Below are 27,294 nucleotides of genomic sequence, written 5' to 3'. Positions count from 1 at the left end.
GTCCCTCCTGAAGCTGCATGCTCGGTGGAAGAGGAACAACCATCCCAGGTAGAAGGAGTGTACTGATCTTCAGTCAAGGGTATGGTTAAAAAGGCTGTATAAAATGTTGTATATTTCCATGTTTGGTGGATGTTGAATTTAATGGTTTGGTTTGAGCCAACCCACCAAAGTGGGACTGTATGCTTACAGTTGGATATGTGATTGGACATTTTGTTTTTCCAGGTGTAAAATCTCATTTAAATGTTTAAATTAATTCAGGTTAGACCTATATCCTGGTTACTAAATGGAGATAGCCATCTAGTATTCTTGGCAGCAGCATGGAAGTACAGTATTTACCATTGCTTTGGTTTTGTTGAAGATAAAGAATACCTTGCTAAAAAACACCTGTTATATTAGATGTATCTATTAAATGAAATTGCAAATCCAACCACATCTAAAGACAGGTTTCACCATGGGAATTTTGCAAACTGGAGTGGTGCAATTGTTATGAGAATTAATGATAAAATTGCTGGCTCAAATCATCTCCCTCATCAGATCTTGTTGGCTCAGGAGGTATCCATGGATGCAGAGAGAAGATGATGGAAACCCAGAAATCTCTGAATGAAACTGAAATCCAAGGAGCCCAGTAGCCAAACTAGCTTTACAGAGTATACTGCACTAATGATTCCCCTAAATAGGAATTTATCATGTACTCTTGGTCTTCTTCCCTCAAAGGAATTCCTATTTGTCCCTATCTTGTGGACGCACACCATGAAATGAATGCAGAAATTGCTGCAATATATTAAGAGAATGGATATTAGGAATTAGAGGGTTGTTGTTTTTTTTGAGATGCTCCTTGGGAATTATCTGATCCCATCCACTGCTCAGTGTAGAGTCTACAAGCCACAGCCACAAAAACTCCTGACATTAGACACACTATGCATATTTGGGATGGTTCATTGAGCAATTTAATAAGAGCAATATTTCCCATCACTCACTCCACAACCAGCCTTGAAATATGCCTTTTAAAGAACTCTGCAATCTGGCAATTATCAAAATGGACATGGTTATGAGGCAAAGCACAATTCATGTCATTAACTGTTTGGCAGGAATCTTAACAAGGGAGGAAGCAAGTTTCTGCAAGCTGGATGAAGGGAGGTTCATTCCCCTGGCTCCCTGCACTTCTGGAGCTCAACGTGTGGTATTTTACCCAGCAGGGATCGTGAGGCTATGGAATGTCTTCTTGGAGTTGTCCCAAGCTCTGGGTAGGGAAAGCATGAAATGTAAAGGGAGACAACCCAGGCAATGATACCAAACTGAGAGATGTCAGAAGCAACTTTACAAGTCCCTACATTGCTCAGTAGCTCCTGATTGTCCCTTCACTATCACTTAATGAACCCAGAACTTAACGAGGGTTTTGGAACCCTTTCAAATGTTGATGTTCTTCACTTCAATCAGCCATCTGTGTTCCTAAGAGCAAGTTCTTGTTCCAAAAGACCAATGAGCAATTAGGAATAACTGTAAATACTCATAGATGTTTGAAAATTGCCATTTGAAATTAGTGTTGTGAGATTAACGTGATCAATTAGGACTGCGAAGAATCAGCTCAACCATGTAACTGGATGTGAGAGATGGAACCACAAAGAGGGAAATGGTGTGATGGACTACAGTCAGCCAGTAATTTGCTATGTAGGAGGGGGGCAGGACAAGAGGCAGCATAGCCTGGAGCTGGATAGGAGATTGAGAAAGAGAGGATAGCCACTCCCTAGAATCTCCCAGAGTTTATCCATTAGGGTGAGAATAATTATCATTTAGTCTGGCAAGATTCTATCTATTGTGTATAAGCAAACAAAAAAACACTGAACACTAGTTGGATTGTTCTATGTTCTTGGGCTAAGACTGACACAGAATGACTCTGAGCTGTTACTCTTTCATAACTTCACATGATAATTTGTGTATGTTGGGGAAGAGGAATTAGATGATAGAATGTTATGTACCTTGCCTTAAGCTCCCCGGGAAAAGATGGAGTATTAACCTACCAAATAAATAAGTGCTTGAGCAGAGGGAAGAAAACTGGAATTACAGTGGCAGATGTAGGTTGGTTACATGATCATTTTCATAAGAAAAAGTATGTCTTTTTGTCTGTTTTTCTGTACTCCTTACAAATATTCAGTTCAATAGTTCAAACGCAGTATATTTCCAGCAGAATTAGTGATGAATTCTATCTATTTACAAGCTTTTTGTTTGCCAAAGCACACTCTTTTGGAGAAACTGGAGCTGTTAGCTTGCAACTATCCAATCCCCTTAAACAACCATATTTTATTGACGTAGAAACTCTTTCTAAAGGAGCTTTAAACATTTTGATCAGGCACATCTTCAATAAATTGTCCACTGGCTTCATTCTACTGATTGTATTTCCATTCATCCCAGAGTTCCAAAGGTCCTTTTTCCAAAGGCAATCAAACTTCCCTCCCCCCCCCACTTGAAAACATGTTGCTTCTCATCCAAGATGCATCATCAGTTCTGAATGAGAAGTGAAATGAAGAAAGTCAAGTGGCCTCTTTTGGGATTACTATGACCTGGTCAACTGAGAATCTTCCTAGACATTCATCCAGAAGGATAAAGAAATATTTATAGCTGATCCAGTACTATAATGCAGGGCTGTTAAAGCCCCTTGTGAGGTCAGATTAGCATAGAGGGATCCAGTTCAGGGAGACTTTGTATCTGGAATGTCTTTAAGAAAAAAAAACATGAATATGCAAAGCCCTTTTATTTTCTGGTAACGATAGTGTATGGAAATGTTGGCAGGCAGGCAGGTTTTCCAAATTAATAGTCTTCCTTATTATTTTAAGATTTTTGTCCAACAAGGCTCTAAGCCAGCCAGAGTTGCCTTGTGGCAAGATGGTCAGCTAACAAATTACTAAATAAATAAAAATAAAATAAATAAACCAAGATTGGAAGTGGGCAAGGGATAGGCACTTAATGTTGGCTATGTTGGCGAGGTATTCTAGGAGCAGCTGTAACAACTGAGTGCCAGGTTGTTCCAAAAACCATGTTATCCAGAATGCTGCTATATAACCTCTGATTAAATATTTTCCCCTGACTTTAATTTAAATGTAAAGTTCTGCATGTTTCTATGGAGGAGGAATCTTGTTTGGTGACAAACAGCCTGGACTGGAAAATTCATTGCTTTCATTGCCAGTGGCTTCCTCCATGGAGGAGAGAGGTTGCAAAATATGCTTGGAGACAGCAACCTGACTGGAATTGCTGGGCTTTTGCTAAATAGGAGAGAGGAAAATTATAATTTAGAGGGAGGAGTGCTTTGATCACAGATTGTTGGCATTAATAGCCCTTGCTATTGCCTCACTCCAAATTTCATGTATTGCTGGGTCTCCCAAAACAAGGCATCTCTGAGGAAACTTTGTAAATTTGGGAGCAGATTTTGTATTTAGATACAAGAGACAAATGGTTTGTACACTGCACAACTACAAATTGGCTATGTTATGGGAACACACATTAATTTGCACAAGACCAAACCTTCACATCAGAGTGGGGTTCTTAACGGTTCGGACTGGTTTGGCTTAGGTAGTAACTCAGCCTGCCACGCCCCCAAACCAGTTTTCTACGGCGCCGCCATCTTCTTATCATTTTTTTAGTACTGCGCATGTGTGCATAGCATGCATCAAGCTACTGCCATTTCACGTCCCTAAGTGAACCAGCAGTAGCAGCAGCTGGAATCCACCCCTGCTTCACATGTGTTAGGACAGCAAACCCCAATCTCTCTCTCTCCCTCCCTCCCTCTCCCTTTCCCTCTCCCCCCCTCTTTTTCTTTTCATCTTCACAATGCAACAGCTGCTGTATTTTCTGCAGAAGCCACTCTTGTCACTGTCACAGATAGAGACCAATTACAGATAAATGGGGATTTATATGCCTTTGGGCCTGCAGATGAATCACAGTATTAAATTTGAGTATTTTTATAGCTTCTGCATTATTCTCAGAGTGTGGCCATCTATTGAGAGACGATTTGGGAAGACCTAACTCTCTGGAGAAGTTATAATGCTGGTAAAGATGGCACGAAAGAGATGAAAAGGATAATCACCAACAAAGTGGACTCGATTATAGCAGTGATGAAAGATCATGTTGAGGACAGGCCCTCCTGGAGAAAACTATTGATGTGCTCACTAAGAGTCAACATCCTGAAGGCACATAATCAAACAATTCTCATCTCACGTTGAATTAATTGTTTCTGGGCTGTGCCATTTCAGACTGCGATGGGGATTCACATTTGTATATTTTATGTCATTTGATTTGCCTCTAAGGGTACCGTGTTGCCCTTCGACCCTGATTATATGGAGCATATACACTTCATGAATGAATGAAGACATAAACGAGCATGCTCTGTGTCAACATTACTGCATAGTATCAAATTCACTAGTCTAGTCTGCTGAACTTCAATATTTTACAAAACCCGCAAACCAGGAGGAATATCACTGTGCCATACTGGGTAGCCTCTATTTGATAAAGCTTATTTGAGGAAAGAAATAATAGTGTTTATGAACTCAATCATGGTGTTGGAAAGGATCATGGCTTAAAAAAAATGGAGATAGAAAGGATCTTGTCTATAATTAAGGGATAATAGAATTTGATAGGATGTGATATAGACTGACTCCTGTGGATGAAAGAAATCTGCTTTTACAAGTACCCCTGAAGATAACTATTGAGTCCCTTCACAATGTTGAAAATCTACATTATCACCACAGCTTCCTAAATTTTAATTTTAATCTGTTTTGGTCATATGAATAATGGCCATATGAGTGAGCTATGGTGGCACAGTGGTTAGAATGCAGTGTTGCAGGCTATCTCTGCCTACTGACATGAGTTCGATCCTGACCAGCTCAAGGTTGACTCAACCTGCCATACTTCTGAGGTCAGTAAAATGAGGATCCAGGTTGTTGGGGGGAATATGCTGACTCTGTAAACCACTTAGAGAGGGCTGTAAAGCACTGTGAAGTGGTATATAAGTCTATAGCTATTGTATAAAGTATATTCAAAAATTCATATTTGAATTAGGGATGGAAAAAAATTAATTTGGCTTGGGTTGGACATGAAGTGATCCATTTTGACTTTCAGAGTAAGAATGTGTTATACTATATATTCTGCTTTTCTTCCATGACCATCACATGCAAGCAGAGTGTTCTCTTTTCCATTTTCTATTCACTAGCACAACCCTGTAGGGTTAGGATGGAGCTGAGGGAAGTTGTGAACCTGGCTATCTCTGGACCTCATTCCACATGCAATCTTCAAAACCACACTTGCTCTAGTTTTTTTAAAGCCAAAAGGGCTCATCCCTGAGATTATATACTCTTCAAAAATAGTTTCTTAAGTTTCTCAAAAAGTGTATAAAGTGCAGAAACAGGTGAAACGTGTGTAAAAACAAGTGATTATATAAGGGGGGGGAGGGAAATGTTTGGAAAAGTATCAGTATGAGACATGTATTGCCCACTCAATCTGCCACAGTAGAGGAGGAGGAGGAGGAGGCACAGATCACATTATGAATAGTAGGCTTATTTCATTCCTTGAAACTGGGTTCTTGCCTAGGGGAAGAATTTGCTTAGGTACTCAGAGATTCACAACGTTGGAAGGTAAACACTTCTGGACAGTTGCATCATGCCATTACAATGGGGCCGGAAATGTTTCAACTGCACATTTCAAATCCAAGGAACACTGCAGCCAGAAAACCTGAATGCCATTATTTCAGAGGAATTTTAATATCTTCATGGGGACATGAAGGCGGATGCCCCAAGGTATAAACCCCTCCTTTCCTGCAGAGCTTCTTGGCGTACGAGTTTGGTTGGTTTCACTTGCCAGAAAATATAAAGAGCTGCTCTCAGCCCACATACACGCCAAGATCTGCCCATTCAGTTTTCCTTCATTTCTCTCCCCATTGCTCTCAACGTGTTTTCAGAAACTGAGGAACTGGAAATATTGCATGGAAGAGACTCTATAGGTCAAACCTAAGGCCAAATTCCAGTTACTGTAATCCCCACCATTGCATCAGTGGTGTCACTGAATGGGGTCAACAAGAGTTGTAATTTAAAACATCTAGAGAGTACTTTGTCTCTTAGCTAAAATACGTAACTCTTTTCAACATGTGTTATTAAGTGGAAGGCTGACAATTCCGCATGTTCTGCAGCAACAGTAATAGCACTAAAGACTTATATAGTGCTTTACACTATATAGCCGTCTCTGAGCAGTTTACAAAGTCAGCATATTGCCCCCAACTGTCTGGGTCCTCATTTTGCCAACCTCAGAAGGATGGAAGGCTGAGTCAACCTTGAGCCTGGTGAGAATCAAACTGCGGGCAGTCAGCAGAATTAGCTGGCAATACTGCATTCTAACCAGTGGGGGTATTCAGCTGGTTCGGACCAGTTCGCGAAGCGAGTGTGCGCGTGCGCAGCGAACCAGTGGTAACAAAATATGAAACCCACTGCTGATTCTAACCACTGTGCCACCATGGGTTTTTTATGGAGACAAACTGCCTTCATCCCAAGATCACAATTATTAGACAAGGGTCAGACAGACCCAACATCAAGTTAGACCAATCACTCCAGCCTATCTTAACAATTGTTGTGGAGAGAATAAATTGGCAGGAATGATGTGCATGGTCTATTGCCTTGATCTCATGGAAGAAAGGCAGGATATAATTCTAATGAATAAAGGAGAACATCTTTCCCCATCCCTCCATGGGGCTTATCTTTGTGGTTGCTTCTTCTTTACCCTTTACAGAAAGGAAGGAACTTTCAGTGGGTTGTTGGCAGTGATGGGATCCTACTGGTTTAACAACCAGTTTGGTGAGTGCGTGATTTGACATGCACTGTGTGTGCGTGCACAGTTTCAAGAAAACTTGTCCTCCGCATTACTGCTGGGAAAGAAAAGAGCTGAGGCACAGCAATCCACTCTGCCACGCGACTCAGATGAGATGATAAAGGTCGGTATATCACAGGGGCGGGCAGTTGACTTGATCATGGGAGTGAACAAGTTCACTCCCAGCTGATTGTCGGAGCTAGTGGCTCATCTGAACCGGTCCAAATCGGAAGAATCTCACTCCTGGTTGTTGGTGAGCGAGGGAAACCTCTCTGCCTGTTGTCCTTGTTCAGATTGCTCAATTAACAGAGATGAGGAATAGCAGATATGAGTCTCATAGATTGTCATGGATTACAAGATCAGCAGCAAAGGAATCCACATGTATGTTTCACACTGAAGCCTAATATCCAAGGTCACCAATATTTTTAAAAGTAACTTCCTAGGTGATTCAATTTCTTCTCCAGAAAAATGGTCACCATTGCAGCTCTTCAACTTTGATATTCTCTCTTTGTCTTTTATTCTGACTTTGTGTTCATAAAAAGGGGTAACAGCTGCTGGGAATCTTATTGAGCCACACATGCCTGTCTCACATTTAATTGGGCAGGGCAATACGCACAAAACATAAAGTTCACAGCCATTTGAGCCAAAATTATTATTCAGAACGGGGTCTGGCAACACATATTCTATCACCTACCCATCCATCTTTTGAAGGCTACATGGACTACAATGATTATTTAAAGCAAAATAGATTAAAAGAGGTAGAGCAGGGATATCAAACTCAAGGCTCAGGGGCCAGATCTGGCCCACAGGGTGCTTAAATCCAGCCTGTGAGGCCACCTTGGGAAGAGTGAAGGATCGGCCAGTGGTGCCTCTGCCACAGAAAAGAGGCTCCAATCTCCGTTTTCGGCTGGGACATCCTTCTGCAATCCTCTGCCAGCAAAACTGAAGCTCCATTTTGGCTGGCAAAGGGTTTCAGGAGTCTGTCCCAGCCGAAAACGGAGATTGGGAGGCCGTTTTTGCTGGCAGAGCACTCAGGCCACTACAGGTGCCCCTGATATGAGTAATGTCAAGCTGGCCACACCCACCCTGGCCATACCTATCCTAGCCCTCCAAGGTCAATCACAACCTTGATGCGGCCCTCAATGAAATCAAGTTTGACAGCCTTGAGGTAGAGGGTTATCATATCTGTTTGAAGGCTTTCTTTAATGCTTAAAAAGGCCAACCAATCCCTCTATTGAACATTGTCAATTGCTATGAAGATTTAGTTGCTTGCTCTTGAAAAACTTTCAAGTCCTGGGAACATAGGTTGTAGGTTAGGAGTTGCCCATCCCTGGTTCAGAAAAAGAAAGAATGTATTCCTACTTGGAAAGAATGGATTCTATTTGCAGTACTGAGTTCTGTATTAAACCGGAAAACTTTCTTTCTGGCAACTCTTTGCGTACAAAACCTCCAACTAACATATTCTTGTCCAGCTTTCTCCAAAATGTGAGGTGGCTTCCCTACTGCCTCTCCTGAAAGCCCATTGTGAAGCTGCTTTGCTCAACAAGACTGTTCTTCCCATTGTTTGGCATTCACAATCCTTCTTTTCATTTGCACCCCTGAAAGGGATACATTTAATTAAAATGCCCTGGGAGTCATTCAGGATATTTCAAGGTAGCAAGAACGTTTCAACTGGGGAAACCATTGGGGCTCGGAGGGACTGCTGAATTGCAGTTCTAATGGCTTGTAAGAGTTTCACATATCTAAGTATTCTTTTAGTTCATGAGCTTTTCCAAAAGACGCATAACATCAAATTTGTTTACTTACGTTTGACAGATTATAAAGCACATGGCTCTCACATTTTCAAGCAGACAACCATTATCAATGAATTAGCAGGATCTCTCTCTCTCTCCCTCTCTGTGTCTCTGTGTCTTCCTCCCTCCCTCTCTTGTCTCTCTCTCTCTCTCTCCCCTCCCCCTCTCCCTGTCTCCCTCTTTCTCTGTCTCTCCCACTCCCTCTCCCTCCCCTCCCTCTTTCCCCTCAAGTTCATACCTAACCATCAGAGACAAGGTGTAGCTTGTCTAAATGCAACTTGTTGAGAGAACTAAATGCAATATGTTGAGAGAACTATCAAGGGGAGATTCTGATCACCATAATTTTACTGTTTGAAATTAAAAAAAAAACCAAGATGGGTCCTTTTTGTGGGAACGATATCTATTAGCTGACTGGATTGACAGTTAAATCTTATCTCAGCACTATCAATGAAAGAGTTTATCCTCAAAACTAGATGGCAACTTAGTTGACAAGCAAACTGCAGGTTATAGCCAGCTATTCCTTTTTGTCTGAGACTAGCTGAAAGTTTAGGATGTTGGCCATTATTCCCATTAATATTTGCCACTAAAAATGGATAGCTTGTTCTCTTCAACAGAGGGACAATTTGGATCTTTTGGCTGAATTCTTGTCTGTCTGTCTGTCTGTCTGTCTGTCTGTCTGTCTGTCTGTCTGTCTGTCTGTCTCTCTCTCTCTCTCTCTGTGTGTGTGTGTGTGTGTGTGTGTGTGTGTGTTTGTGTGTGTGTATGCCAGGATGAAAACGTGAAACTTAGCTTGCATTGTGACCTGCTTTCTTCCCGAAAGACAAGGACATATTTGTTTCAATGAAAGAGTATTAGGGTACCTCCCCTATAGTCTGCAGGCTGAACACTTCAATAACAATGTCAGACATGCCAATGCTTCATTTCTGAGGATAATTTTGCAATATTATTGCAAGTGGGGCCAGTGAATATCCACCCTATATAGCTTAAGACTCCCCACCTTCTCTTTTTCTCCATTAGCCTACTTCAACGTGCCAATTTGAAATGATGGACGAAGGCCAAAATCATGCAATATCCAGAATGTTGTGAAATTTTCACTGGATGCTGCATAATGATGAATGCTGCATTCTGGAGGTTGCTATGAACCTCATTCGTTAGATTTTGGGAAATTGCAATTCTTAGCCAATGGCTATATTGGGAGAAACCAATAGATGTTCTGGTCCCAGAAAGCAGAACACGTTGTTTTGATGTCATCACCTGGCATTGCCATAAAGCCAATCAGTATGAGAACATTTCTCTCTGCCTTTCCTCTGCAGGCTGCTGTGAAGTGACAAAATAAGGGAAAGCATTTCAGCTCCGCTGTATGACAGAACCAAGAATTGTGGCAGTGCCTGGGGCAAAGAGTTAGAAGCACTAATCTTAGTTAGGAGGAAAAAAATAGTTATTTGTTTAGTATGTGCTGAAAATATGAACTGAGTTAATTTTACACTTCCTGAATCAAGTAAACAAACAGAATTCAATTATTATTTTCCTATATTTGCCTTTCTCAAATTTGTGCAGTGCAATTTTCCAATAAAAGTTTATACAATATATTTTTCTTTGCAACTGAAAGGAAAATTAAAAAAAAACAACACCCTTGTATATATTTTCTTCTGAAACTAAAATAAATGAATAAACATCCTTACGCTGTTTGCAAACTAACAGAGATCAAAAAAACACTTACATTTTTAAAAAGAACATTATAGAAAGTGTAGATTAATTCACCCCAAAACTACTGCAATCTGGCCTCAAACAACCCCAGTTTCCTCTACTTTTGGACTTCCTGGCATGTGAGCATTGCTGAATGGAGACTACTGACCTGTGATGCTAACATCTAGAACAGGGATGTCAAACTCAATTTCATTGAGGGCTGCATCAGAGTTGTGTTTGACCTTCAGGGGGGCTGTGGGGGGCATGGCCAGCCCGATGTCACTCATTGGGGCTCAATTTTTGGCTGTGATGGCCTCTGCCACTGAAAATGGAGCTTGGGGAGGCTTGTTTTCAGTGGCAGCGGGTTGCAGGAGGCCGCTGCAGCCGAAAACAGAGCCTGGGAGGACCGCGTGCTCCTCCCGAGCTCCATTTTCATTGGCAGAGGCACCGCGGGCTGGTACTTTGTTGTTTCCAGGGTGGACCCCTAAGGCCAGATCTAAGCACTCCATGGCCCGAATTCGGCCCATGGGCCTTGAGTCTGATACCCCTGATCTAGAACAAGCGATCTGAAATTTGTACAAATCAAGGTTTGACTGGTAGATTATGTACCATCAAGTCATTGCTGATTCCTACCAACCATATACTGGTAGTACTTGACTTCACAACAGTTCATTTAATGACCGTTCAAAGTTATAACGGCACTGAAAAAGGTGACTTATGACCACTTTCCACACTTATGGCCCTCGTAGCATCATGGGATCAAAATGCATACGCTTGGCAATTGACTCATATTTATGACGGTTGCAGCGTTCCAGGGTCATGTGATCCTTTTTGTGACATTCTGAAAAGCAAAGTCAATGGGGAAGCCAGATTCAGTGAACAACAGTTTGACTAGTTTAACACCTCCTGTGATTCATTTAAGAACGTGTGGCAAGAAAGATTGTAAAATGGGAGCAAACTCACTTAACTAAGGTTTCACTTAGCAACAGGAATGTTGGACTCAGTTGTGGTTGTAAGTTGAGGACTACTGGTAGAGAGATTTTTTCTGCAGGATGATCTGTCTTCAGCCTTGTGCACTTGCTGCTGCTGTAATTGATTCTGTCCAGCTGACTGCTAGTCATCCCCATCTTCTCTTTCCTTTCTCTTTCCCAACCCCAGAGCCTTCCACAGTGACCCAGGTCTTCGCATAATATGTCCAAGTATGATCTTCTTCGAGTGATAAGCCGAGGTGGCGCAGTGGTTAGGGTGCAGTACTGCAGGCCACTTCAGCTGACTGTTATCTGCAGTTCAGCGGTTCTAATCTCACCGGCTCAAGGTTGACTCAGCCTTCCATCCTTCTGAGGTGGGTGAAATGAGGACCCAGACTGTGGGGGCGATATGCTGACTCTGTAAACCGCTTAGAGAGGGCTGAAAGCCCTATGAAGCGGTATATAAGTCTAATTGCTATTGCTATAAGTCTATTTGATTTATTCAAGGATCGATTGGTTTAGTTTTCTTGGCTCTCCATGGTATTCTCGGGAGTCTTCTCCATCACCAAGTTCAAAAACATCAATTGAATTTGAATTGAATTGAATTTCCTTTATTTGTATGCCGCCCTTTTCCCTGGGGGGACTCAGGGCGGCTCACAATTCAAAAAGGGAGGGGGGGAAAGACAAACAGTATTCCAATCAATACTTTTTCTAGATTGCTTCTTCAAATCCAACTTTTACTTCTATAGAGGGTCACAGGGAAAATCATTGCCTACCCAATTCTGATCTTTACCTGTCAATACGCAGATTCGAGGAAGCCAGCATTTAACTATAGAAAAGAAGTGTGCATTCATTGCCTTGTCTTGTCAGCTATTTGTGTGAGTTAACCTCTACCATCCTTTAAAAAGGTAGAGGTTCCCCTCATACATAAGTGCTAGTCGTTCCCAACTCTAGGGGGCAGTGCCCATCTCCATTGCAGCCAGCGCTGTCCGAAGACGTCTCCGTGGTCATGTGGCCAGCATGAGTAAACGCCGAAGGTGCACGGAATGCTGTTACCTTCCCACCAAAATGGTCCCTATTTTTCTACTTGCATTTTTACATGCTTTCAAACTGCTAGTATGGCAGAAGCTGGACAAGTAATGGGAGCTCACTCCGTTACACGGCGCTAGGGATTTGAACCGCTGAATTGCCGACCTTTCTGATCGACAAGCTCAGCGTCTTAGCCACTGAGCCACTCTGTCCCTCTACCATCCCTTACAATGGTATACAATATTATAGAAGTTACTCTTGTACGGTGAGTTTCCAGCCTTTTGAGCAAGATACTTAGCAAATCAGAGAAAAACAGCTACCAACTGAATAGAACTGAAAAGAACAGTTAAGGCAATGTAAAATGTTTAGCATGTACAACTTGCAGAGAAAAATGGGAGGGAAATGGACTAGTGATAATTGCTAATTATTAGTTAATTAGGTTGATAATTAAAGCAAAATATTCAGATAATGTGTAATTGGCCTTCAAAACCTGACCTTCTATTTCCACTATTTATCACATGTTCTTCTTTAGCAGTTCATTTGACTGTACAACAAGTTGTCCTAATGATGTTATCTAATTTGGGTAATAAAACATCTCCAAGAAAAAAACTAGACTCAAAGAGCACCAAGGACCTCTGTATAAATGTTACCTGAATATTAGGCATATTTAAGTCTAGCTGAATATTGGGTGTATTTAAGCCTTTCATGTAACATGACACATGTCTCCCCCCCTCCCCCTCTCCCAGAAGTAACAATAAAAAACACAACGAAACGGAAAACAGTGTTAAACCCTCTAATTTTTACTACGTTTAAAGGGTAAATGAAATGAAATCCAAAGTAAGCCCTTGTCCTGACTTTGACCCATATTTTCTTGGAGTATGAGCAACAGCACACCATTCAAAAGCCCAGGATGTACCTCAGTCTGAAAAATGCACACCTCTTTTTTAGCCTTGGCTTAGAGTCTCCCAATTCAGTGTTCTTGTGATACACAGCTCTTCAACCGTCAAAATTCCATGTAATCATTTCAGCGCATTTTGAAGGCAACAGATGGTTAAAATAGGTGACTTATTCTCCCCTTTCCCAGGGGATTTCAATTTTGAACAAAGGAAAAGCTGCACAGAAGGTAGACTGCAACATCGCTTCTCAGTCTTATCGGCTTTGAGATGCATGTATTTCAACTCCCAGAATTCCACAACCACGATGGGATTTGAAACCTACACATCTTAAAGTTGTCAAAGTTGAGAACCCCTGGGCTAAAATACTCCATAAAATAAATAACCCAGTCTGAAGGATTTTCCCCACCCCACCCCACCTCTTGCCTGTAATTGGTCCCCTTAGCACATAACACAGCCTTGGCAAGACAGCTGCCTCCAAGCTGGAGACAGTTTTGCCAGGGTTGTTGACAAACCGAAGATGGTTTGGGCAAAGAAGGATCTTGAAAAATTATGGGTTTGGAATGTTTTCCTGCTATTGAGGCCTTTCCAGCTGTAATTATATGTTGCGTACAGTGCAACAGACAGTCCTGACATTTTGCAAGCACAAATCCCAGACCCTTCCCAGGAGAAATTTAAATTGGCTCTGGGACATAAACAAGGCACAGACTCGGCTTCAGGCAGATCCTTTTGAGAAGGGAGAGTGTGACATAGCCCCAAACAGACATTGTTTTCATGTTTGAGCCCTGATTCTTTGTGATACCCCAAAAGTAGCTGTGCTTCCATTGCACAGCTGCTAACTCCTTCAGCCCCAGACAAATATATCAAAATACTCTTAGGTTATGTTTTTTTAAAATGGATGCATTCTTAATGCTGTATCTTATAGTTCAGGGTATTTATGGCTCTGAGCCAGGTCCAGAGGCTCTGAAATACCAATATTCCTTCCCGTCAAGAAACCTACAGATTTATCTCCCAATTGTCACCATGAGACTTGTGACCCTTGGCCCCACTCCTCCAGCTCATTCGCCAAGCAACACCCCTGTGACATGAATTACTAGGTTAGCATTTGCAACAGTACTAGAGTTCCATATATGTGGGCAAAACTATCTTCCTGAACAACACGTTCTGAATCTCTAGCTGGGTTTGTATGGCAGATTTATCCATAGTTAACTATATCCACCAAATTAACACACTTTTCTGGAATCAAATTGCCCCACACTTTGTATCACACACACCACAGCCCCAAACACCAAGAGATACACCAAGAGCTTCACTGATTGCAAGGCACTTACTGTTTACAGATATTATGCCAATTCTATGATGCAGAAGAATTTTTCATGCCTACTTCCAGCTATTTTCTTAGGGAGCACTGATCTCTCTCCCAATATGTCTCTCACAAGCTCATATTTTAAGGTGCCTGATGGACATCAAGGTCCTAAGGATGTGCAATTTCCTTCTCCGGCCACAGGGGAAATAAGCTGCTCTAACTCATGGTTCTTTATCTGCACTCTTTCTACAAAACCTCAAGGAACGTACTCTTCAACAGTCTGAGAAAAAAAACACCCTACTCTTATTCCGCATTAGGCAAAATTAAGAAATCAGATCTAGAATTCATTGTGAGAAGACAAACAAGCTTCTTTTCTTTAAAAGCAGGCAAAGAAAAGATAAGTTGTTAGAGACACTACCCCTTTTAAATATGGATACTCTGAGCCTGTGTCTGCACTTTGATTGTTAGATTTCAGAGATATAGACAACAGTTTTGATGGAGTGCTTTCAGCTTCTCTTTTGGCATATCACCCTCCACTGAACTCCAAGGCTTAAGGGAAGTGAGTGATAGTGCTTCACAAGCATTTCACAAATCTCAGACATTTTGCTTTTTACACCCTATTTCTGTTCTCAAGAGGTCTAGCTATAACTATGCCCGAAAATGGAGGGAGACACATCTTTGAACATTCATATCAAAGTATATTTTGCAACCATGGAGTCTAAATATAAAATAAGACCTAAAACAGCATGATGTCCATTCCAGACCAAGCAAGCTATACACGTGTCACTTTCCTTAAATGGATTGGAGCGCTCATCAAATCAATTGTACAGATAATTTAATTAAAGCGTGGAACAATCTGTGCTTATCAAAAAGGATTACTACTTGCAAGAAAGCTTATCTGTGATAAGTTGCATATGCTGAGTTTATTGCATTAATACTGTATATACTTCTGCCGTCGACTCGTTTTGGTTAGGAAACTTCCATTTCCCATTTGCCTTGAATGGATTAACCTGGCTTTATGAGAAGCAGGTAAAATAATGTAATTCAGAACTCTGAGAATCTGAAGGTTCTTGAGTATCTGAAAAGCTGTCCCTAATATAACAAAAAGAGCAAATTCTTTTCCTACCTGGTGCCAGAGAAATCTTGGTCTTCACCGTGGCTTCAGGAATTAAATCCAGATTGTTGATCTATTGAGATGGGTCCAATAACCAGCAGAAGTTTTCAAAATCTCTCTTGAAAGGTAGCGTCCTCTGGATCAGTCACCTTTCCTGATAACTGACAGGTATCTAGAGCTGGAAGGCATGGGAAAGAGAGGAAGGAGGTTACACGAAACATCTACCCCATCTTTACTGCTAGCAGAGCATCAAATGGGGTGTTATTCAATGGAAATTACTGTATTATTAAGAGAAGACCAACCCTTTTCTGGTTGGCTTCCAAATTCTCATTAGGCATGTTCTTACCTGCTGCTAAATTGGCAATGTGGAACAGAAGAAGATAGAAAAAAGTTGAAAGTCCACACAAGGTTCCGATGAAGCTGATTTGGGAGAAGCATGATCTAGTCAACTTCTGTCTTTTGAACGGACTAAAATGAAAATAAAAATATTACGCTTCCATGGGTGCTGTGAGTTTGCCTAGAGACTTAATTTCTTGTGATGCAGATTAACAACTATTAGGCAACCACAAATCAAGCTGTGACTTGTTTCCCCCAAAGAAGGGAAGGGACAGCTGGGATTATGGAGGCTAGGAAGAATGTGGTTTGTTTAGTTATGAGCAGCATACACGGAAGAGTCAAATGATGACAGACACGTAATTGCAGTTCCTTTATGTCTAATACCCTAAGATAGTGTGTTCAAGGCAAACTGCTTTTCCACTGAGATCAAGAACAACGAAGTCACCCTAAATCAGTCAATTGCTCTCTATTATTTTTTTCTGTATTAAACAATTAGATTACAGAGCTTAACATCTGCTTTTGGAATGCTTCTGCACCTTGGAGGGCTTTCAAGTACATAGAAAGTAACCTCGGGAAGTTGCCGGTGGCAAAGAACCCTGCTCTATTTTGTTTTTCAGCACCTGCTTACACTTTTGTGACTGGCACGCTTTCCATGAAGTCTATCCATCTCAGTTCTGTAAAACAGGAAAGATAGTCTGTAGAGATTCTCAGTCATCTAGGTCATGGCTGTCCCAAAGGTGCTTTTTCAGGAGGCAACTAGACTTCCTTGTTTTTTTCCCCTTATGAATGGAGTGGAATATAAATCCTTCCATTCCTCACTATCCTGTCAGAGCTGAAGAAGCTTCTTGGATGAGGAGTGAAACGTCTTCAAAAGAAAAAAATGAGAAAGGACAGTTGCCTCCTGAAAAAAACACCTTTGGGACAATAGGAAAGGAAAGATAGTGCCCTTCTCCAATCCAAGTGCAGATGTGAGGATTATCAAATCCCTGTTTGTTCATATCTACCATGTTTCCCTGAAAATAAGACAGGGTCTTATTTTCTTTTCACCCCCCCCAATAAGTGCTTGGCTTTATTTTCGGGGAGGACTTATTATTTTTGAGGTGCAGGAGACGGCGAGCAGGGTCACCTCATGGCTGCTGCTGTGTTGCAATATTTTTGGAAAGGGCTTATTTTCAGGGAGGGCTTATTTTAGCACATGCACTCAAAAGCCTGATTGGGCTTATTATCCGGGGAGGTCTTATTTTGGGGAAAACAGGGACCACAAGAACACATATTCAAGGCAAACTCTTCCTCACAAAAACGAATAATTGTAGAAGTCCTCTTAAATAGTCATTTACTCACTAACGTCTTAAATATTTAACAATTGAATCAGGGAAGTTCGAAAGTGAGCAGAAGGAAATTTTACGAAGATGCTTGTTGAAGAGGAAGCGTCATTCTTATGGTTATTTCTCCTCAAAATTAATTGGGTTTCTTCACACATAGGTACTGGTATACCTTCCATGAATCAGTCTCAGTTTTACTTCTGTCAGATACGAACAGTAAGCATTTCTGTTCAGCCCAAGTTGAACAGGAGGATTGTCACCTACTTTGGAAATCAGAAGAACTTTTTAAAAATGCACTGTTTTCGTTCTTAGGATGTGTTCCACAAAGACGATGATCCATAAAATAAAATAATTTTGTATAGTCACAATGATTACTAGTGAGGAAACCTCACCAGCAGACTTTGCTGAATTCACAAACATCAAACATTTCTGAGCATCTTAGAAAGTCTTAATTTTCTAACTGGCTTAAACCCTGGCAAGATTGAGAGGCTTTGGGTTTACAGGCCTTCCATTCCTGAGACTTTGCCATCTTTGGTACTGGATGGGGTTGTGCTGCTGCTAATAAACAATCTGGATGCCAATCACCTCCACTAGACCGATTAGATCCCACAGATTAGGCCTCCTCCGAATTCCATCTGCCGGCCAGTGTCGACTGGCGACTACCCGGAGGAGAGCCTTCTCTGTGGCTGCTCTGACCCTCTGGAACGAACTCCCCATGGAGATTCGAACCCTCACCACCCTCCAGGCCTTCTGCAAAGCCCTTAAAACCTGGCTGTTCCGACAGGCCTGGGGCTAAAGAGCTGTTGCCCCCGTCTCGAATGGTATGACTGTTGTGTGTTTTTAAATTATGCATTGTTATGTTTCGTTTTTATTTTTTGTCTGTACCCCCTTCCCTGATTTGAATTGTGAGCCGCCCTGAGTCCCCTTCGGGGGGAAAAGGGTGGCATATAAATACAATCAAATCAAATCAAATCAATCAAATCTGGGGTTTCCTGGACTCATGACATCTGCTCAAGGAGCAGGTGGCAGTTGTGGTTAGCAGCTTTGTGTTGTGGACCACTTGTTCCTGCTCCTGGATTGGGAAGCTGTACTCATGGTCACTCGTTCCTTGGTCACCTCCTGGGTGGATTATTGCAATGCATTCTACACTCTTTGAAGAGTATTTGGAAGCTTCAGCTGCTATAAAATGTGGTGCCGCCGGCAGTTGTTGTGATAATATGAGGAATAATCTTGAGAAATGAATGAAAATATGCTGTTTAGGGGAGGACCCCATAGTTGAATAATGGCAAGAAAGAATCCCCCCAAATTTATCAAGCGTTAAAAAGAGGAGGTGAGAAATTTGTACTTTCAAACTTGCAAGGTTCTGTTAATGTAGACTTACAATAAAGTAGAAACATCTGGTCATGTTTCCTGCCTGAGAGGATGACATCAATGATGCAAATTTGAAAGTATAAAATCTTCCACCATCTCTTCATCACCTGATAAATAGGATGGATCCTCTTCTAAGTTTATCTATTATTCAGCTATGGGCTAATTCCTCCTCCTCTTTTATCTAATTGATCCCTACGCAGCATCTCTTCCCTTCATTCTCAAGGTCATTCTTGCATACTATTACCGTATGTATGCTCCTAGGATGGCCCATATTACACTCTGCGGGCTGCATCAGTTGCCAGTTTACTTCCAGATGTTATTAAAAATGCTGTTTTTGAGCTTTAAAGCTCTTCATGACATGGGGCCAGAGTATTTGAGATACCACCTCTTCCTATTTATGCCCTTCCCATCAGGACCAGCATGTTATGAGTCCTATCAGTTAAGGAATAACATCTGACGAGGTCCTGGAGATAGGTCTTTTCTGCTATGGCACCCACATTGTGGAACATCATTGCCCCCAAGATAAGCCCCATTCCTGCAAACCTTCCAGATGTCTCTCAAAATGTGGCTGTGTCCACAGACTTGGAGATTTCAGGAAAATGGAGAACTGGCCAGTTGGCTACATTGTGTATAATATCAAAGATGCTCCCTCCTAGTTTAAAAATAATAATAATAATATTAATGTATTTTTTCATTATGAATATTTTTTGAAGTTTGTTTCTTTTATGGTCTTTTTCTATTGTTCCTGCCAATCACATTTGGGTGACAGGTTGCTATATAAATGTGATAAATAAACACACATTGGTATTTCGACTCGTTACAATAATATATTGATACTGTTAATTGTTGCTGTTAATCTATCTCATAAATTGTCTGCATTTACTTAACTAAACTACTTTCCCCTCCCATCCTCCTCTACTGTCTCATCCCCCTTTAAATCCTTTATCTGTTTAGCCACTACATGCATCTGGTAAAGTGAACTATAGTTCACAAAATCCTTTGCCTTTGAATAAAAATGTGTTGGTTTGAAAATGTGCTGCCAGATTCCTGGTTTTCAACTGCAGTGTAGTGTATCTGTGCCCTGAAGCTACACTGGGCCACACACGTACAGTCACACAGACCAAATCGTGGAGTAAATATTTGTTTATTTTTAAAAGCCTTATTCCCTGGGCATTATTTCATGACCACTCAGCAGGAAATAGTTTGATTTCCCAATTTAAAATGCAAAACAAAACAGGCTTCGATGTTTTAATTATGCATTTCAAAGCACGGTGCTCCCAGGTCCTTTGGAGATAAAAAGAATGTCACAATAACAAAATCTGGAAAAAAAAGCAAACGGAATTACTTGTAACTCCAGCTGCCATGAAAAAGAGTCCATCCAGATAACAGAACAAAAATTTCTCAGCATTTTGCCAGAAGCATCATCATTCCAAAAGCTGTTTTCTTCCCATCCCTTTTGCCTCTTCGTACTAACACACACAGGAACATACAGAGAGAGAGGTTTAATCAGCCCTTTTTTGAACTTTAGGTAAAGGTAACTTCCCCTCACACATATATGCTAGTTATTCCTGACTCTAAGGGGTGATGCTCATCTCCGTTTCAAATCTGAAGAGCCAGCGCTGTCCGAAGACATCTCCGTGGTCATGTGGCTGGCGTGACTAAATGCTGAAGGCGCACGGAATGCTGTTACCTTCCCACCAAAGGTGGTTCCTATTTTTCTACTTGCATTTTTATATGCTTTTGAACTGCTAGGTTGACAAGTAATGGGAGCTCACTCTATTACACGGCACTAGGTTTTCGAACCGCCAAACTGCCGACTTTTCTGATCGACAAGCTCAGCGTCTTAGTCACTGAGCCACCTTTTTTTGAACTTAGGAGTGGTAAATTCAGTCCTTGGCAAGGAAACGGGCTCCACTAGTGATATCCATGTAGAATATCAGAGCCACAGAAATCCTACAGCAAAAACAGTTATTATTGATCTACCTTCCTTCCCTTGCAAAAATTCATTCCCTTGTTGAAATGTCATCGTATATGCATTTGATCTTAATCCCCAATTGCTTTCAGTTATTATGGTGATTGGAGCAATACAGTCTGTGATGTCAGGAAATTCACACTTGCAAAGCACATATATGTTCTGATAATAGTCCTTATTTAACAACCACAATAGGGACTGAGAACTTGGTCATTAAGTGAAATAGTCACTAAGTGAAATTGTGACACTGCTTATGATTTTACTTTAGTTTTCCTTTGCTTTACAAACCTGCAGAGCTTATAAATGTGAGGCTTGATCATAAAGTTACTTTTTCATCACTATCATAACTACAACAGTCACTAAACAAGCCAGTTGCTAAACAAGAATTACTTGTATGCTGGGCAAGTGACAAAGTAAGCTCACTGAACTCCTTAGTTCTTCCTTCCTTCCTTCCTTCCTTCCTTCCTTCCTTCCTTCCTTCCTTCCTCCCTCCCTCCCTCCCTCCCTCCCTCCCTTCCTAAACACCTTCAGCTGGGCTAAATTCCAGATTTATTCTCTATCAATAACATCCCAAACCAATAAAATTCTGAAGAAATGCTTAACCTCCTGAACATATTAATCCTCTTTTTTTTATGAAGGAAGAATAACTGTCTGGAAATTGCAACCTAGATTTCAATAAACCATTCAACTGAATCATTGCTGAGTTGAAATCTGCCAATTCAGGTCTAAAAGACATGGGCAATTTTAGTTACCCCCGGGACAGACAGAATCGGCAAGTCTAAACTCATGGCCATTGGAAGCATTATTTTTCCCCCATGGAAGTGCTGGAATATCAAGAGGATGGCGGCACAAGGAAGATGTGATGTCTTCTATCAAGGAAACTCCTGCAGTACAGCTAGTCCTCAACTTATGACCATAATTCAGCCAAACTTTTTTGTTGCTAATCAAGACATTTGTTCAAGTGAGTTTTGCCCTATTTTATGGCCTTTCTTGCCACACTTGTTAAGTGAATCACTGTAATTGTTAGGTTAGTCACACAGTTGTTAAGTGAATCTGGCTTCCCCATTGACTTTGCTTGTCAGAAGGTCACAAAAGGTGACCACGTGATCCAGGGACACAGCAGCCATCATAAACATGAGTCAGTTGCCAAGCATCTGAATTCTGATCACATGATCATGGGGAGGCTGCAATGAAAAACAGTAATAAGTCCCTTTTTCCAGTGCCGTCGTAACTTTGAATGGTCACTAAACGAACAGTTTATAAGTCGAGGACTCCCTGTAATGACGAATTTTCATTGGGTGGACTAGAAAATCTTCTTTGTGGTTTGAAATAGTGAACTGGCTGGTTTTGCTTTAAGAAAGAAAAACGAAGCTGCTTTCCAATAAACCTCCCTAGGATTAAGCAACAGACGTGATCTGGAGACATGAGATTTCCTAGGCTTGGTTTGGCTGGTCTTTAACGGCTCCTCTTCCTGGCCCGTGGGAAGAGGACCTCTCCTTTTGCTTGCTCTGCCCTTGGGAAGGATAGTCAAGGACACGCACCACAGGCCCACATCCAGCGTATCTTGGGCTCAGTAATTCAAACCTTTCGGTCTGAGCCAAGCAACACACACACATATTCCAGGCAACAACAACTTTATGTTGCGGAGACTCCAGAATATTTTTCTTCGTTTGGCTGACGTAGGCGGTTTCCATATTTTGGCAGATTTGAATTGTGGTGAGGAGAGACTTATGCAACATCCTCTGGAATACAAGACACACTCAAGCATAAATCCCAGCGATGTAAAGAGTCAAGGAGGGCTAATGTGGGAGAGCTGAATTTGGAGGATCATCATCCCTGCCCAAAAAACACATCCTGATGTTTACGTTGTTGAACAAGCTGTCATCTTTCAGCTTTATTTCTCCCATCCGATGTGGAACTTCCACAAGAGATAGGAGGGAGAGGTTTGCTTGTTTGTTTGCTTGGGTTTTTCCTGTTTTTGAAGGGATGGTTTGCATAAGATAATATGTGAGGGTTGAAAAAGAGGTTGCACGGATATGCACTCTGCTTTTGCAACAGGAAATGCAGAGGATATCGATTCTGTGAGATAGAATGGCCATACAAACTGATGACCACAATTGAGCCCAAACTTTCCATTGTTAAGTGAGATGCTTGTTAAGTGAGTTTTGTCTCATTTTATGACTTCCCTTGCCACAGTTGTTAAGTGAGTTACTGCCATTGATAGGTTAGTAGCCCGGGTTGTGAAGTGAATCTGTCTTCCCCCTTGACTTTGCTTGTCAGAAGATTGCAAAAGGTGATCACATGATACAGCAAAGGTCATAAATATGAACCAGTTGCCAAGCCTCTGAATTTTGATCAGATGATCTTAAGGGTGCTGCAAAGGTTGCAACTATGAAAAATGGTCATGAGCCACATTTTTCAGTGCCATTGTAACTTTGAATGGTCACTGAACAAACTGCCGTAGGTCGAGGACTACCTGTCTTTCTGCTATCCATGGGTCTGTGTGCTGATGGCAAGCCTGGAAAACCACCAGGGTAGCAAATTGATATGTTCCTTTGGTGGTGGTGGTGGTGGTGGTGGTGATGATGATGATGATGATGATTTATTCAATATGGACACCACCAGTGGGGAAATTCAAACTTGTTTTTCACTACTGGTTTTGTGGCCATGGCTTGGTGGGCTTGGCAAGGGAAGGATACTGCAAAATCCACTCCCTTCCCTACTCCTGGGGGAAGGATATTGCAAAATCCCCATTCCCACCGCACTCTAGGGCCATCCAGCGGTGGTATTTGCCAGTTCTTTGAACTACTCAAAATTTCCCCTACCGGTTCTCCAGAACCTGTCAGAACCTGCTGAATTTCACCCCTGGACACCACCCAACTCCAAACGGATTCTGGATGGGGCATTCCTGGAAGCTGAGGCGATGTATCCTTCCATCCTAGCCAGAACGTGGCTCCCTTTGACTTGATAATATAATAAAACTCCTGGCCAACAGCAGTTTCCTAATATGGTTTGACCTGCTGAAGGAATCTTCTTCCAACAAGAAAGCGGACATCTTTTGAGACACCCTCCTTTCCAAACTCAAAATATGTCATTAGCAGATTACCTTCCCTAGCATATTTTTTTCCCCTTAGGAGGGAAATTGCATGAATAAGGTCATGCTGGCTCTACTTGTATGGCCTACTTAGCTGTTAGTTAATGTCACACTGCTTTTACAAATGGATTTGATTTCCTGGGTTCAGAGAGAGTCCTAAAGCATAAACTAATCGAGCCAATTGGATTTATGCAACATGTTTGCCCAGATATAATTAGCTCCTCCTGTATGCCATGCAAACAGGCAGCCAGTATGACTCCAATTCTTCTTCCATTACAAGTTGAGACACTTGCAACTTTCTTGGTGGAACCTTCTGAAAGGTTAAGAATTTCTTTAATCGGAGATCAGCTTTTAGTAATCTCTTCAAGAGACATGCGTGACAGCTTCTCTTCTCCAAATGAAACTGTGGCCTCCAAGCACTGTAATTTAGCAATAGTTTCCTTACAGACATTGAGGAATAAGTGGCACTTGGCAATATCTCTCCTCCTTCTTGGTTCCTCTCCTGAGACAGAGGAAACCCAGATGATATGCATTAGTGCAACTGAGGCTCCAAGGCTATGCACTGGAGTTATTTAGGAAGTGGGGATGGTGGTAATAGATTAGTACTGACTGCTTGTTGTGGTTCCTCTTGTTATGATAAAACAGAATTGCAGAGTACAGAATTACAGAATAACACCCAGTTCCTATAAACATTCATCATATGTTTTAGTCTCCGGTTCTCTAATCATTTTTGTTGCTCTTTTCTGCACTCCTTCTAGAGTCTCAACATCTTTTTTTGTATCATGATGTCCGAAATTGGATGCAGTATGCCAAGTGTGGCCTTACCAAGGCCTTTTAAAGCAGTATTAACATTTCATGTGATCTTGATTCTATCCCTCTTTTGATGCAGTTTAGGATTGCATCAACTTTTTTGGCAGTTGTAGCACATTGCTGGCTCATAACTACAGTAGGTGGTTGTCCACTAGGACATCTAGATCCCTCTTCCCAGTTACTGCTATTGAGTCAGTTACCTCCTATTCTATACTTGTGTGTTTGGTTTTTCTTGCCTAAATATAGAACCTTACTTTTCTCAACACTGAACTGCATTCTGTTGGATAGGGCCTAGTGTTCAGTTCTATCAAAATTTTGAATCTATCTATCTATCTATCTATCTATCTATCTATCTATCTATCTATCTATCTATCTATCTATCTCTATCTATCTATCTATCTATCTATCTATCTATCTATCTATCTATCTATCTATCATCTTTCTTTCTTTCTTTCTTTCTTTCTTTCTTTCTTTCTTTCTTTCTTTCTTTCTTTCTTTCTTTCTTTCTTTCTCAACAAGTACAAGGAAAGAAATATCAGTATAGACATAGACATGGGCACATGAAAAAAAAAGGCACAGATAAATGGATATAAATAAACAAAACATAGCCATAAACACATCAATGGGGACAGTAGGACAGGGATGGTAGGCACACTGGTGCGCTTATGCACACCCCCTTAGGGACCTCTTAACAAACGCGTAAGGTCCATAGTACACAGTTTAAGGTAAGATGTATGGGAGTTAGAGGAAGTAACAACAGGATCAGGTAGAGTTTTCCACACATTTACTACTCTATTGCTGAAATCATTTTTCCTGCAATGAAGATTAGAGCGGATTACATTTAGTTTGTATTTATTGATAGCCCTTGTGTTATTGTGGTTGAAGTAAAAGTAGTCATTAACAGGTAGGACGTTATGGCAGATAATATTGTGTGCTAAGGTTAGGTCGAAATGAAGATGGCGTAGTTCAAGGTTATCCAGGCCTAAACTTTCAAGCCTGGTGGTATAAGGAATTTTATTACGAACAGCAAAGTTGAGTACTCTTCTTGTAAAATACCTCTGGACCCTCTCTAATGTTTTAATGTCTGAAATGCAGTGTGGGTTCCAGGCGGTATTCAAGGATAGGTCTGGCAAAGGTTTTGTATGCCCTTGTTAGCAGCATAGCATTACCAGAGAGAAAACTTAGTAAAATAAGGTTGACAACTATGAATCCCTTTTTGGCAATGTTGTGACAGTGAGCTCTGGGGCTTAGATCTTTTGAAATGAGTATTCCCAGGTCTTTGACAGAGTGTGGGTCATCTTTTAGATCATTCCCACCCAGCTTGTACTTGATGTTCTGATTTTTATTGCTAATGTGTAGGACTGAGCATTTGTTAGCAGAGATTTGGAGTTGCCAATTGTTTGACCATTCAGATACATAATCTAGGTCGTTTTTTAGGATAGTAGAATTGCCTGTGGTGTTAAATAGTAAAGAGGCAAAGAGGATGCAGCTGCTTATAATATGATCACAAAGGTCATTTATGTAAAGTAGAAAGTGTTGGTCCTAGAACACTGCCTTGGGGAACATCTCTGTTAACTTGTGCAGGGTTTGCTATAGCGTTTCCAATTTTGACTACTTGTTGCCTGTTTGATAGGAATGCAGCTATCCACTTGTGCAAAGATCCAAAAATGCTGTAAGAACTTAGTTTTAGCAAGTTTGTCATGTACCACTGAATCAAAGGCTTTGCAGAAATCTATATAGATTGCATCTATTGCTTTACCCTGGTCGAGTTGAGAGGTCCAAATGTTTTTGCAGTGTATGAGTTGCAGATTACAGGACTCATTTTTTCTGAAACCAAATTGCTTATTAGAGAGTAGGTTGTTTGTCTCAAAGTGAGAGTGATGGATTAGTTTATGATGGATTCCATGACTTTACAGGTGACGCAGCAAAGGGAGATTGGTCTGTAATTTTCAACAAGGCCAGGGTCTCCTTTTTTGAAAATAGGTATGACTCTTGCTAATGACCATAGGACGAGGCAAGGAGTTCGTTCTAAAAGATACTTCATAGATGGTGTTTAGAGGTTCAGCTAAGGGAGTGGAGAGCTTTTTAAGAAAGTAGGCACATATTCCATAGAGGCCAATAGAAAGAGATGGCTTTAGGTTGTGTAGTGCCCTTTTGACGGTATATTCAGTAAAATCAATGTGGATTAGATCATTGCAATTCATTGTGGTATGACTAAGAAATGAGAGGGAGATGTCATTGCTGTTGACAAAGACCGAACTGAAAAAAGTGTTAAAGAGATTGGCCTTAACGGCATCATCATTACAAACGTTTTGCCCTTTTAGAGGTGGGATGGTTTTTGAGTCTTTAAGTTTGGTGTTTACAAAATTATAGAAGGCTCGATTGGATTTCGTGTGTAACAGCTCTTCCTCCTGTGTTTGCAATTTGGTAATTGGTACATTCTGTTTTTATTTGGCGGCATAAGGTTTTGTATCGATTTTTGAAGTTAGCTACATAGCCAGTTTTATTTTTCCATCAAAGGGATTTTTTTTAATTGGAGTTTCGCTATTGATATGGGTAATTTGTTCTTTTTGGCTTTGGGTGTTACAAAAAGTACATATAGACTAATGACTCTTTGAACTTCAAGTAGGTAAGTGTTATAATAGTCTTCTGCAGTGTTGCAGTCATTCAGTGGTGGAATTCAAATAATTTAACAACCAGTTCTCTGCCCTAATGACTATCTGGGTAGGTGGGGCTTGGTGGTCATGTGACTGGGTG

At 41.1% G+C, this 27,294-nt stretch overlaps 1 protein-coding gene across 1 annotated transcript in view; it reads right to left on the bottom strand.

Moving 5' to 3' along the window:
• FRMD6 (FERM domain containing 6) overlaps positions 1 to 15,887 on the bottom strand; it is a 142,164-nt gene extending 126,277 nt beyond the window's left edge. Inside the window, exon 1 of the mRNA XM_087728381.1 lies at positions 15,645 to 15,887. The gene's annotated coding sequence lies outside the window, so the exon portion shown is untranslated. The remainder of the gene's footprint in view (positions 1 to 15,644) is intronic.
• Between the last annotated feature and the right edge of the window lie 11,407 nt (positions 15,888 to 27,294).

This window comes from Thamnophis sirtalis, unplaced genomic scaffold (genome assembly GCF_051295495.1).
Source record: "Thamnophis sirtalis isolate CommonGarterSnake01/CBP01778 unplaced genomic scaffold, rThaSir2_p1.2 scaffold_1, whole genome shotgun sequence".
NCBI lineage: Eukaryota > Metazoa > Chordata > Lepidosauria > Squamata > Natricidae > Thamnophis > Thamnophis sirtalis.
This window is presented reverse-complemented; position numbering and strand designations above follow the sequence as displayed.